The following is a 14,805-nucleotide window of genomic DNA, read 5'->3' as shown; positions in this document are numbered from 1 at the left end:
AAGGCGGGTGGATCAAGAAGGGTGCAGATGACGGCAGACGGGGACGATATTAACGATAGCGGGTAGCGTTGCTACAAATGTTGGGCCAGCGTCAAGTAATGTGCTTCATAATACATTGAGCATTGGTATGATATATGAATGGAGGGTCCTTGACAGGCCATCCTTTTCAGACCATGCATATGTCAGCTTCAGCATCCCCACTAAGGAGAGTGAAGAAGGGGAAATCCTTTAGAAACTTTAGGGAGACGGACTGGCGCAAATTCCAGAAATATGTAACATGAATAGCGGCGCCATAGTGTGGAGGAAGCGTGCTTCGCCTACCACACCGAACATCCTGGGTAGAAACAAGTTTTTTTTCGCAATCGCCCCTCGGCAGTGATATGGCAAACAAAGCTCCCCAGTGAGAATTAAACTGCCTTGCAAACGCCTTTCGCAGCCAGCGCAAAACAAATAGATCCCGTTCCGCCAATTTGTAGGAAAATTTAAAAGGAGCATGATGCGAATTGGAAGAGAAGGCCGGCCTAAAATCTCTTCGGACGTTATTGCGCTTTGTATTTATTTATATTTTATGTAGCATGAAGACTGGGGCAACCTAAAGAGGTGACCACCGTAGGGAGTTGGAGGAGTGCAACAACTTCCTATCACTTCCTATCAAAAGCGCTGATAGCTTCGTACGACAGAGCTTGTCCTCTGAGAAGATTCAAGGGAAAAGAAAACCGCCATGGTGGATTACGGAGTTGAAGCAGTTAAGGAACATTTTTAAGATGGCTAAAGTTAGAAAGCGAAAAGGAGTGGTGGGAAGAATATAGAGGTCGGTTGAGGATCTATAAACGTGAAATCAGCAAGTCAAAGAGGGTTTCATGAAAAAAATTCTGTGTATAGCAGCATTAAATATGGATCCGGACGGTTGGTACAAGGGTGCGAAAATGGCAGAATATACTACACACCTGTACACCGAAATTAAGGGAAGGTGTCCAGTCTGCTGTTTACTGTGTCGATCCAGATGATCTTACTGGCTGCCAGATCACGGCAGTGTCTTTCAAGCGGAAATTGTAGACGTAAAGAAAGCAGCAGAAATTCTGGATGAAGCGTGCTTAAGCTGCAGATGACTCAACATAAATATAAGAGCCTGACCCGTGCGCATCTTGCGCAACCAATATAAAAGCCTCTTATCAAATATCAACAAAAATCAGCTGTTCTATTAACTTACAGCTTGCGCTGCCATCTAGCGTATAATAGCATCTGCCGTCAATCAATTAAAATTGCGCTGCCATCTAGCGTACAATAGCAATTGCCGGTAATGTAGTGCAAATATTCACAATAGTGCCATAGTACAAATATGTAGATTTCTTTGTGTGCTCACAATCGTTTATTTTTAACAAATTATTTTAATAAAATATACCTAAACAAAAGCACTACGACCAATAATGCCAAAAAGCTCGCTAAAAGCACGAATCCCCATCTGTACAGCCAAAACTTTATTTATAGATTTGGATTCCAAATAAGAGCGAAAACGGGACCCGTACATAAAAACAGCAAATAGAAATAATATATATGACGATTGATAGTCAGGCGGTAATCGAGGCAATAATATTACACAGTACTTCATGAAAAACTGTCCCGGAATGTATAGAAAAACTTAGGCCGCACCATACAAATATACTAGGTTCCCGGTCATAAAGGCATAGAAGGTAATGAAAAGCCCATTGAGTTCGCAAAAGCGGGTGCAGCACTCGACCATTCTATGGTAGACTTCTCAATACGTTTTGTAACTAAACGGGTAACGCGTGGACATAACTTAACCTATGACACATGTACTTCTTCGTGGATTTCTACACAAATTTTTTATTACAGATTTATTCAAGCAGAACTCGTGCAGAGTTTTCTAAGGCCGTTGATATCAATTCGCTTAGCATTGGGCAGCAGCAAGAAGCTTTTATAAAGTAGCAATGAAGGCTAAGTTCGGGTGTAACCGATCATTACATACTCAGCTGAGAGCTTCGGAGACAAAATAAAGGAAAATCACCATTTAGCAAAATGAACCTAGGGTAACCCTGGCATGTGTTTGTATGACATGTGTATTAAATGAAAGGTATTAAAGAGTAGTTTAGAAGGGAGTCGGGCGTATATCTATAGGTCAGATCTTGCCATAAAGGTGGGCCAGGGGTGACTCTAGAATGTGTTTGTACGTTACGGGTATCAAATTAAAGGTACTAATGATGGTTTTAAAAGGGAGTAGCCTTTAGTTGTATATGTGGAGGGATTTCGATATATCGACCAAAATGTGGACCAGGGTGACCCAGAATCACCATATTTCATCCCTTTTTTCATATTTGGTATAGAAATATGGCATTTTTTTCATTTTTCGAAATTTTAGATATCGAAAAATAGGGCGTGGTCAAAGTCCGATTTCGCCCATTTTTAATATCAAGATAAAGTGAATCGAGATAAGTACGTGAACTAAGCTTAGAAAAGATATATCGATTTTTGTTCAAGTTATCGTGTTAACGGCCGAGCGGAAGGATAGACGGTCGACTGTGTATAAAAACTGGGCGTGGCTTCAACCGATTTCGCCCTTTTTCACAGAAAACAGTTACCGTCTTAGAATCTATGCCCCTATAAAATTTCACAAGGATTGGTAAATTTTTGTTCGACTTATGGCATTAAAAGTATTCTACACAAATTAAATGAAAAAGGGCGGAGCCACGCCCGTTTTTAAATTTTCTTTTATTTTTGTATTTTGTTGCACCATATCATTACTGGAGGTGAATGTTGACATAATTTACTGATATACCTATATACTGTTAAGATATTAAATTTTTTGTTAAAATTTGACTTTAAATATTTTTTTTTAAGTGGGCGTGTTCGTCATCCGATTTTGCTAATATGTATTTAGCACACATATAGTAATAGGAGTAACGTTCCTGCCAAATTTCATCATGATATCTTCAACCACTGCCAAATTACGGCTTACAGAACTTTTGAATTAGCTTCTTTTAAAAGTGGCCGGTGCCACGCCCATTGTCCAAAATTTTAGAAATTTTCTATTTTGCGTCATAAGGTCAACCCACCCACCAATTTTCATCGCTTTATCCGTCTTTGGTAATGAATTATCGCACTTTTTCGGTTTTTCGAAATTTTCGATATCGAAAAATTGGGCGTGGTTGTAGTCCGATTTCGTTCATTTCATATAGCGATCTGAGATGAGTGCCCAGGAACTTACATACCAAATTTCATTAAGATACCTGAAAATATACTCAAGTTATCGTGTTTACGGACGGACGAACAGACGGACGGACGGACGGACGGGCATGGCTAAATGAATTTCTTTTTTCGCCCAGATCATTTTGATATATAGAAGTCTATATCTATCTCGATTAGTGTATGCCGTTATGGTTTTAGGTAAGTCAACCCACAGGTCACTTCTTTTAACGTTACCAATAGCTGATTTAAAGACGTTTCTGTTACATCCGATCCGTTCCAAGATTTTGAGTATATGTCAAGTCTGGTATATAGTAGGCTTAGAAGGTATGAAAGCTTATTAATATGAATATGCTTTATATGCAGTTTTTCAGTGGTGAACTCCAGGTTTTCCCACAATTCGCTATGTTAAACGGCATAAGAGGTATTAAGCAGCCTGACTCCGCGCTGGAAAATTGTATTCCTAAGACGTATTCTGATCGAAGAAAATTCGACATAATCTTTGTATGATGAATATATTTTACCTAATCTTAACTTTTATTTCAAGAAAACTCTAGAAAGTATAAAGAAGACATATTTTTATTCGGATTTATGTACACTCGGGGATTGAAACAAAAGCTCCATCGGTCCCGATTATGGCAACGTGTTCATCATCTTCTGCGGTATGTAACAAGAAGAGGAAGACTGAAGGATGGTTAGTGCGACCGCTGCCATAATTTCACTGCTTACCCTGCTGTTAAAACTTTTTCTTGATACTCGTATGCCCAAATTTTTGACATTATTACTCATTTCTTTCTTGACTTATCTAGGAGGCCCTTTGTTCTTCTCCAGTCGTAAGTCGGCCAAATTTGCTTAGTTAACTTTCAGATGTCCGAGGAGTACCAGTTGGAGACCAATTCATGTGGATGGATGATGCACCCCGACCGCCTTTGCAGTATCCAGCAGTTCCTCTGCTTTTGCGAATTCTTGCATACCTCGCCGAGTTCTCCGAAAGGAGCGTAGGGGCCCCTTGGATGATACTAGCCGAGTCGTGAAGACGGACTGACAGCGATATATTAAGTTACTCAGAGAAGACACCAGCTCTTACGAGGCAATCCATCTTGGATCCTTCGGTGTTAAACGAAATTTCGCCCTTCTTGTGCAATCCGTCCTGAGGGTACAGCAGGCCGACCCTCTTGAAGGTAACTTGTTCTTATGACACCTCTTAAAAATTAGCGACACGAGTAATAATCTAATGACGCAAACATACCGAGAAGCCTTCTGAGGATACTGCTGTGACCATATGGCCTCGAAATCAAACACTCAGACTTACGAACCCTTTAGAAACAAGGCTGTGGAGTGGAACCCCTGGCTACACAGTTACGAATGCTACTGGGAGAACAAGAGCTCTGTCCCTGCCCGAGCACGCTCTGTGGAGCACAGCAAAAGCAGGATCTGAGTCTGGTGCTGAAGGAAGCGTTAGGTCTCGGTTGAGGAGTCTAACCATCGTCAGCGCCACCGAGGATGAACTATCATCACTGGTGAACGACGACGATGAAATATACTCCGAGGCTGAGAGCGTTCTGCTGAATGACCAAGCCCAGAGGACAGCAGAGGACAAAGGGTCAGAGTCAGAGAAGGTAAAAAGGGAGCAGAAAGCCTTGAAGGTCTACAAAAACTCTTCCTACTACCTTCCGAAAATGCAGAAGAAAGACGAAGCAGGATGGTAGTAGCAAAGTTCAAGCCAACTAACGCTGCTAAATCTGACGGCCGGAAAGCGTCAGACGATCAGGGCAAGGACGCTAACCAAGCGTCGTCGTCCGGATCGATGGCCGCACAAGGCCGGAAGAGGATCAGATCCGATGAAGGACCAGAAAAGGAGTAGAGAAAGCGGAAACCTCACGATACTTTCGACTGCCCCTCAGGTCTACAAGTAGCCATCATCGACAAAATCAACCCTGACAGGAAGATAACTCCGGAAAGATGGCTGCTTGTAGAGCGAAAGCTAATGGAGAGGATGCTCGAGGCTGAGAGCGATGAGATATCCTTCGACGGCGCGGGCTGGAAGAAGGGCGTCAAGGTAGTCGGCTGCTGCAACAAGAAATCTGTGGATTTCTTAACGAAGGCAGTCCACGGCTTGGGAGCTCTTTGGCTGGGAGCACAGTTGGAGGTGATCCCTCGCTCCAGTTTACCGCTTCGTCCGGTGGTCTCAGTATGGATGCCACCTCCAGTAATGGCAACGGAGTCCAAACTTAAACTACTGGGCAAGCAGAACAAGGAGCTAAGGGCAGACCAGTGGCAGGTGGTCTCTATGACTCCCTCCAAGACAAGGGCGGGCAGCGACCTACTGATCGCAATTGATCAAACGTCGCTGAAAACCATAAAGAAGCTTAATGGGATCGTTAGGTTTGGGCTCGGCTTCCTTAAAGATTTTGTGCCGGTTTACGGGCCAGATTCCGCAAACAAAAGAAGCTCACGGTGGTGCAGATTAATATGCATCACTCAGCTTCCGCCTCGCTCGACCTAACGAAGTTCATTGCAGAAAACGGAGTAGACATAGCTCTCATCCAAGAACCCTGGCTAGTTAGGGACAGCGTTTCCGGATTAGGGCTGGACGGCTACCGCCTACATGCACCAAAAGAGGGTAAAATTAGAGCATGCATAGTAGCTAAGAAAATACCAATCTATTTATCTCTACACAGCACTGTAACGGAGACCTCGTCACTGTAGTGTGCGAACAAAAGCAGGAGCGCAGGCTACTGCTATCATCTGCATACTTCCCGTACGAGGGGGACACGCCACCACCGACACCTGTCCAAAAGCTCGTGGAGTTCGCGGAAATGTAAGTTGCGTTGACAACTCTACACCTAAGCATAGAATCGATCCATGCTGCTATAGAGCTTTGGGTTCCATATCGTGCAAGAGCCTTGCAGATGGCCTCTGTCTGCACGTTATTGAAAGCGCCCTCAATGTCGAGAAAAGCTGCTAGCGTGCAATCCTTGCAGTTCAGTGAGTTCTCGATGGCACTGACTGTCTCATGGAGAGCACTTTCAACTGATTTGCCTATTTGGTATGCGTGCTGAGATGCATCCCGCTGCCAGAGATTGGCACTGCTTCTAAATGTAGATCGATAAGTCTCTCCAGTGTTTTAAGTAAAGATAACGGAGGAGAGGCTTTTTGGTCTATAGTCTCTGGCTTCCGAGTGGTTAAGTTTTCCTGCTTTAGGAATGAAAACCACCCGTACATTTCTCCAGGCTTTGGGTACATACCTATCGTATAAGCATCTTGAGAAGATGCCGTGTAGATATAGTATCAATTCGTCACAAGCGGCTTATAACTTAGCCGGTATCACACCATCCGGTCCCGCCGATTTGTAGGGTTCGAATGATTTTATAGCCCATGATGTTTTATCCCGGTCAACGATGTCCGTGACGTCGGTTTCTGGAGAGTATGCGCGGTTTTCTGGCATCGTCTTGCCTGTCGCTGTGTCTCCATAAAGACCTCTAGAGTTTCCTGACTGGAGTCGGGCCATGGGCCATCAGACTTTCTTTATGCTACTAGGGGCTGAACTAGATCCAGATAGTATATTGCGAAGTCTTGATGCCTCATTTGTCGTCGCCAATTTCTCACAGTATGACTTAGTGATTCTGATCACAGGCAAATTCTTGCCAACTATCAGCAAACTCATAGAATCGGCACTTTGCGACATTTCGCGCTGGGCAGGACAAAATGGGCTGGGGGTAAGCCCAACAAAAACCGAATTTGTCCTGTTCACGACAATAATACCCTCCTTTAACTTACCGAGGCACAACGTTAAACCTATCTTCGATTCCAAGTTAAGCTGGAGAAGGTACGTTGAGATGAGATCAAAGATGGCTCTAGCAGCATACTACGCCTGCAAAAGGGCTTTTGGGCGGAACTGGGGACTGGCACCACATGTCATTCATGGCATTTACAGCACAGTCGTTCGACCGATACTAACATATGGAGCTCTAGTCTGGTGATAGGCGCTAGACAAAAAGAGTAATCAACAGAGGATCGGGAAGGTAAAAAGGCTGGCATGCCTGGAAAGTCAAGCGCCGTGAACAGCGCACCTCAGGAAGCGCTAAATGTAATCTTTCACTTGAAGCCTCTACAAGTCTTCGGGCAGGGATTAGCCGCTAGAGGATCTCTACGACTAAGAGAATCCAATATGTGGAAAACAGCTAAGCACGGGCCTCAACGATTTTGGACAATATGGCGAAGGACCAATTAAACAGAATAATAACCAATAACCGACCTAACATCCAAAACAGACCACATCACAGGGGTTTTGGACTTCCAGGTTCAGAACATACGATATCCTTCAAGGGAGGAATGGGAAGTAGGCCTAGACAACGGCAGGGGTATCACAATCTACACCGGCGGCTCGAAAATAGAAACGGGAACAGGAGATGGGATGTACTCAACACATCTACAGCTAAGCCAATCATTCCGACTTCCTGACGCATGCACTGTATTCCAAGCTGAGGTCTATGCCATAGACAGAGCGGCAAAGCTGCTCCAAGATAGTACGGTCTCCAACACCGACGTAACAATCTTTGTTGACAGCCAAGCCGCCTTAAGGGCATCAGAGTCCAACATAACAAAATCGGACATCGTGCGTAGGTGTAGAGCCTCTCTGACTTCTATAAGTCATCTCAATGTCTCCCTTTGCTGGGTCCCTGGGCACAGCGGCATTGAAGGGAATGAACTCTCGGATGAGATGGCTAGGAAAGGTTCCGACCTAGACATAAGTGAGGTGGTTATCTCCTAGGGAGAATCGACGAATATGAGAACAGGGCAACGGACTTGCTATGGACCAATCGGGTTGTCTGCGAAGTCTCAAGGTCCTTATGGCCATGCTTGGATAGGAAAGGCACTAGCTTCCTTCTCAAACCGAACAAATCTGCGGTGAGGGTACTTACGGGTGTCATCACAGGTCATTGTGCTATCGCATCAATGCTCCGACGGTGGCGAATACCAACAAGCTCCCTCTGCAGAAGCTGTAAGGATGAGGAGGAAGAGGAGTCGATCTACCACTTTCTCTGCCGATGCCCGGCGTTTCAAATAAGAAGGCTCAGATTTCTGGGCTCACGCTTCTTCGACGCCCTGGCAGAGGTTGGGAAGGTGGACGTCTCGCTTCTTCTTGGATTCATCAGGGAAAGCAAGTTGTTCGTTGCGGGCCACTAACAGGTAATGGGGCTAAACGAATTTGCCGCCACCCTGTACTTACTGAGGGCACTCACAATGGACAAAAATGTCTCCGAGTGGAAGTGTGGGTTACACCCACGCACGCCCTCTTAACCTAACCTAACCTACGAACCCTTACTGACGAACAATTTGCAGTTTCACGTAAGTGAATGTCTGAGGTAGTTGGTTTAAGAGTATATTTAATTCGTCAGTTGGACAAGTCCAATATGCACCATTTATCCCTCAGAAGGCTGCCCGCTGTGCTCATGCTTTTGATATTGTATTGCTTGAGGATGTTCGGCCACCATGCTTTACCCCCCTCGGCTCACGAGGCGGTTAGTTGTTAGCTTGCATTAACCTATTTTCTAGCATTGATGTCGCCCATTAGCAAATTTTGATATTCCAGTCAGCTCTGCCTATGTCTTTGGTAACCGTGCTGATTTCCATACTGTAAAATGTTCTTTTTATATCTAAAACGGCTGCCAAAGTTTATATTTTTCGTAGTGTGGGGATCTTTCTAGGGTACTTATGATTTTGGAGGGGATTTGCTGTAAACATGCCACTCGTGTATGCATGTTGTGCCATACAAAGCTTGGGTTCGATTAGAACCGAACTTTTGTGGGTGTGTGAGAGCCTTCCAGATTATTAGCTGGGAGGAGGTAAGGCTTATGGGTCTGTAGTCGTAAGCTAATTCATGTGTTCTTGTGCCCGCTTTGGGTAAGGGAATGAATTTATTCCTTCCTCAGCTTCCGGGAATATTGGCTAAAATGAAGCTTGTTCTAAAAACTCTTTCATCCGTCACCGGAGTAATACCGTTGGGGCTCGGCGATATGAGAGGGGAAGCTGTTGATAGCTTATCTTACCTTTCCTTGTCAATGAAGCTGTGAGGTCTACATAGTTCGAGGGGCTACCGCAGTCAGGAAATGTTGGTTCAATAGAATGTTTAGCGATACATACATACATGACGACCCATACATACGCCTACGCGAATTTTACACAATAAAGGCAATCATGGCTCAGTTTAGCAGAGAACCGCCAAACGGTCTAAGGATTCGTTGGAGAAAGGGTTAAAGTTCGTGGCATGATGCCATGCTTTCCATGACTTATTCTTTTGAAGCAGAACCGCTTGGGACTTGAAATTTAAGGAGTTCCCTATAAAATGTGGACGACGCGTTCGCAAATTTTGTTATGCTTCCAAATACATAAGAACATGTCTACAAATGCAGCCAACTAAAAAGATCAAAAGATTCATTAAATTATCTTACTTGGGATGTAACGAAATTTTGATTCTGATTCCGAATTTGTGATAGAAATCTACTCAGAGTTTTTGCCGAATCATTGCCAGTTTCCTAGATTTCGCTAAGAAAAACGTCCTCTGAACTACTTTAATGTAACAGTATTTGAAGGATGGGTGCGTATGCGAAACCGGTGCCTTCACACCACGGCGAACGCTATGTTAACTTACTTACTTAATTGGCGCTGAACCGCATAAGCGGTGATGGCCATCCAACAAGTAGCGCCAGTTGTTTTTACGTTGGGCGCTAATTGCCGTCAATTGGTAATATAAAGGGAACTTAACTCGTCTCCAGCGGAGTGGAGGCCGCTTTCTTACTCCACTTCCATAGTCAGGTTCCGATGAAAATATTTTTTTTGACAGAACATCATGACTTAGCCGGCGTAGCCGCTGTGTTTTAATTCGCTGGGCTATGTTGGTGTCTGCACAAATCTTGTATAGCTTGTCATTGCATCTTCTTCTGTACTTGCTGTCGCCGCCGCGAAGAGGGCAAAAAATATTTCAAAGAAAATCAGATGCTGTCATGGTCCATGCTTCTGCTTTATATAGCAGGTCGGGTAAGATAAGTGACTTGTTAAGCACGGTCTTCCTTCTCCGAGAGACAACTTCACTTTTCATTGTAGTGTTGCTTATTTTAATCAGCATCGAATTAAAGAAATCGCACGATACGGGGCCACCCTGTTTGAACTCTCGTTTAGTTCCGAACGGCTCGGAGAGATCCTCCCAATACTTAAAGAGATGCTGGTGTTGCTCAACGTTAATTTGCACAGCCGTATAAGTTTTGCGGGGAAACCAAATTCAAACAAACCGCCATATCGTCAGCTCCTTTTCGAGCTGTCGAAGGCGACGAAAATATTGTATGTGCCAATTCTTTTTACGTCGGTCATTTTTCCAAGATTTGGCGCATTGTGAAAAGCTGGTCGATAGTAGATCTACCAAATCTGAAGCCACATTAATAAGGTCCAATCAGCAGATTCACGGTGGGCTTCAATAATTCGTGCAATACGCTTGATAGGACTTTATATTCAATACTAAGAAGGCTGAGAACACTTAGAGCAAGTGGCCTTGTTGTTTTTAATATGCTCTTCTGACTTTATCATAATCGGGTGAGCAAACATTTATTCCATCATCAGCGATTGCGAGTTTAATCAAAGTGTGACCGTCCTAAAAAGATTATTTTCCGGCACACGCAGCAAAACCATTTCTTTGGACCGGGAGCAGGTACTTGTTCGATACCTTCCCGGAGCAGGAGAATATGGCGCAGTACCACTGCAAGGATCTGCTGGGAGGATGAAAATTTGAGGGAGGGACGCAAAAAATTAAACGGGGTTACTCTGAAATGACAGCCCTTTCCCGGGAAAAATCCCGAGTCGCTCCGGTACACAGAACCGGCTGCCTGGGGAAGATTTCAAGCTTTCCTTGTGTTCTTACCTCCTTGCTGTTAGACGCTTATATGTGTGCCGTACGAATATCGTACGAGCATCTTAAAAACTGGAGGAATGCCTTCTGTCTATCACAATTTGGTCTATCTGGCGACAGCCATGTAGCATGATGTACATCTTTGTGCTTAAACCTGGTGCTGGCTATGACCACGAACTTTCCGGCCGTGGAGCAAAAACTCTTCTTTACACACCCTGCGTTAAAATCGCCAAGCAGGCATACATGGTCCTTCTCTTCCGTTAATGATGGGCGCAGATGAATGAGATATTTAACTATTTTGATTTCATACGGATAGTGGCGAAACGTTCCTCCAAAGGCGTGAATGTCTCTCCCCCACCACGAATCCGACGCCAAAGCGTCGCTTATTTGCATGGCCACTCTAGTAAGTGTCAAATTTCGGTTTTTGTACATCGCATTCCTTGAATGGCGTTTCAGTTGCATGCCCTTAAATCATGTATTTCAAACGTTTGCATTGGTCGTCAACAACAAAAGGTTATCTTTTTAACCGAAGTTTTTTGTTTGTTTACATCGGAGCGTGATTTTATATGGCGGGTCCCAAGCCCATCGCACAACCCGTTCGGCCGTAATGAAAGTATTACTTGCAGGTTTGTAAAGCACGTCGCTTGATCCGAGACAGAAGCCCTAGCTTGGCTGTCGTCTTTTCACTTTAGCTCACCATCAAACGGATTTTCAGTAGTTACTTCAAAGAATATTTGGCCGCAAACGACTAGAAGTAGTGAGCTACTTGAAGCTTTCCGATTTCGTTTCCGGTCCTGATAAACCAAATTTGAATAATCCGATACCGGTTGCGGTAAACAAACTTCCGTAACATCTCCATTACGCAACAATCAAGCACAACGGCATTGCTGTGATCATAACATTACCCAAATACAACAAAAATTCTGTTTTTGGACATAAACCAAATATGGTGCGGTGTGGGCTTGGAAGTCTAAAGCTTCAACGGCATGGCTGCTGTGTCTGCCGACTGATTTATGGCTGATTGATGGAAATCAGCAATTTCGGGGCAATGACAGCCAATCGAAATAAGGATGCGTAAAGGAGTATCTTCAATAGAGATCTCTGAGCGGCATTAAGAGGTTGAATGGAATGGAAAGAAGATGGCTGTTGATAATGGGATTGCCAAATAAATAAAGAAATATATAATAAAACTAAAACTAAAAATGTGTATTTATTCCATCTTGGTAGTAAGTCACAAACATCAAATACAGGTAAGAACGGGTGATTAATCTTTAAGATATGACCGTTAGAAATTTTCTAGACCTTGATTTTTCTTTAACATACGGGTTTTAATAAGGTTCATGGGACAGTTTTTAGATGCCGTAAGGAGTGTCTTCGTTACTCGTGTCTTTGATGCGAATGTTTCGACTTGCACATTCCGGCGTTATCCTAAAATGTCGACTCGTAGGTGTTTGTACCCTCCCCCTATGTTGGGGTGGAGCCTCCTGGTGGTGACACCCGGTAAATCTTCGGCGGCGAATTCGAGCGACGACTTTTTCCTTCCCTTTATTACCTGATTTCACTTTCTTTCTTATTTTATTCAGGGCCGAATTTCTAATGGTCTGTAGCCCAAGTGGTAATAACCTGCACAAGATGCCACATGCTTTCATTTATCGAATATAGCTGATCTCGAGGGAACAACTCGATAATACCTGTAGTTTGAAATGTTATCCGAACTGTGCTCCTGGAATGAATGGCACTACGTTATTGTGTTAGTACGATGGCCTCCAGATACCTGAGGCTCTGGTTGTATTTAGACCTGCTGGGATATTGGGGGCTATGTCCCAGCTGACCTTTTTTCCCCTTTACTTATGCGTACATGTATGGATCTGGGGACTAATTGTCTCCCGCATGATGTAGATATGGCTGATGTGAAGAATTCCCAGGACTCATTTGCGGTGCAAATTCAATCAGGAGTTTGCCCTGAGGATACACAGAGGCTTCTCGCCAGTGTTATTTTAGCAGCCTACCCAAGCTTTAGAGCATGATCGGCTAAGTGGTGCCGCTCGTAAGCGACTTCTGGTAAAGGGGTATCAAGTATGACAAACCCAGAGGGCTTGGAAAGGAACCTTAGGCTTCAGCGTGTCGTCGTAACTCCACCAGACAGAGAGCGAAAAAAGGTATCGCTGCCCACAGCTGGCAATACACAAAAATTGCCGAAAACTGTGCATCGAGCGTCTAGGTATCCTCCAAATCGCCAAGCAAAAGGCTCAAAATGTGAGGTTGGAGACCAAGGACTGTAGCATACTTAATCAGATACGAAAGTCCACGAAAGCGAAAGTAACGATAGCCACCACTTCGCGGTGGAAGGGAAAAGGAGTGTCCAAGGACGAAAGGTTGAAGAAGCCGTTATGTTGGGCAACAACAGGAAAAGAAAGGTGGGTAATCGGGGCCGCGAACGTCGCAAGTAGTGTTCACCTCGCAGTAAACTCCCAAAAAACAAGATATCTTAAATGCATCCAGGCGACCCTGAACCACGCCAAGGCAGCATCAGACGTTATATGCAAGAAATTCATTCAAAACGGTCTGGTGAAGTAAGTGACTATAGTCAAATGCATCTTTCTGACTACTCACTGTCTCGTATGCGCGTCAATTTCGTTCTCTGCTCGTCATTTATCCGCCGTAGGAATGGATACATGTCTGATTGTAAATTTCTTTAATCTGCCAGTCCAAATACGTGCCTTAAAAACCTTCTTCCCAGCAATTAGTACTTGAAATGCATTTCAGCACGCCCCGTAGTGCGCTGCCGCTTCGTTTGGCTAAGAAAAGCTTCAAAACTCATAATCTCAACCACATTCTCTTATTTATAATCCAGTTTTAGGTGTGTCAGCACACCATACACTTACGGCTCCTCCTCAGCCTACAATGTCGTATATTTTTCGCTTGAGTGTCACTATTTCTAATTCCATACATTTTTAGTTGTTTCACTTAAAACCGATCATTAATCGACTATTTATACTGGTGAAGTAAGACCTAAATAAGTGCATAGCTGGCGATTGGCCACTGAGGATAATTTCACATACAATATGTGGCATGCAACATGGGGCTTGTGGAATATGCATTTGTGGCAAGTGAAATACTTTGTTGCACAGAAATACTTCAAGTAGCGGCTCAGCGTAATTAAATCCGAGTATATCGATGTGTGCGTGTATTAACGTGCAATATTGATTGTTGATCCACCTTGTAGTGAAACAAAAAAGCAGTCAGAAAAAACACTGGTCTACAAATGGAACTTATTTAACTCAGTACCGACAGGTTTACACCCTAAGTAGGGATGGGATTTCCACGCTTGCAGGAGATTTTTTTTTACGAGGAGGAAGCATCGAAAGCCTCATAGTCAGAGTGGGACTTTAACCGCACTAAACCTCCTACCGTCTGAGTACCATTTACCCCCCGGTACTATCGTCAGTATTCCGTCGGGAGGTAGGTTGAGCACTAAGCTCTACGTCTGTCGAGGTCACGTTGCTATACTTTGATAGTCCCCGGTATAGTCAAAGCTGGGACTGGCACGCCCTGCTTGCTACCTCAATGTGCTTGACACATACCACTTCTACGAATATTTCCAGGGATTCAAGGGGTTGTGTAGCGCAATATATAGCTTCTCCAACTCAATTGTCAAACTCACCTTCGAGCGGCGAATCCCGTTTCACTAACAGACGAGG

The sequence above is a fragment of the Eurosta solidaginis genome, chromosome 1, assembly GCF_040869045.1.
Source record: "Eurosta solidaginis isolate ZX-2024a chromosome 1, ASM4086904v1, whole genome shotgun sequence".
Classification (NCBI taxonomy): Eukaryota; Metazoa; Arthropoda; class Insecta; order Diptera; family Tephritidae; genus Eurosta; species Eurosta solidaginis.
The sequence above is the reverse complement of the archived record's forward strand: the minus strand, read 5'-3'. Positions refer to the sequence as shown.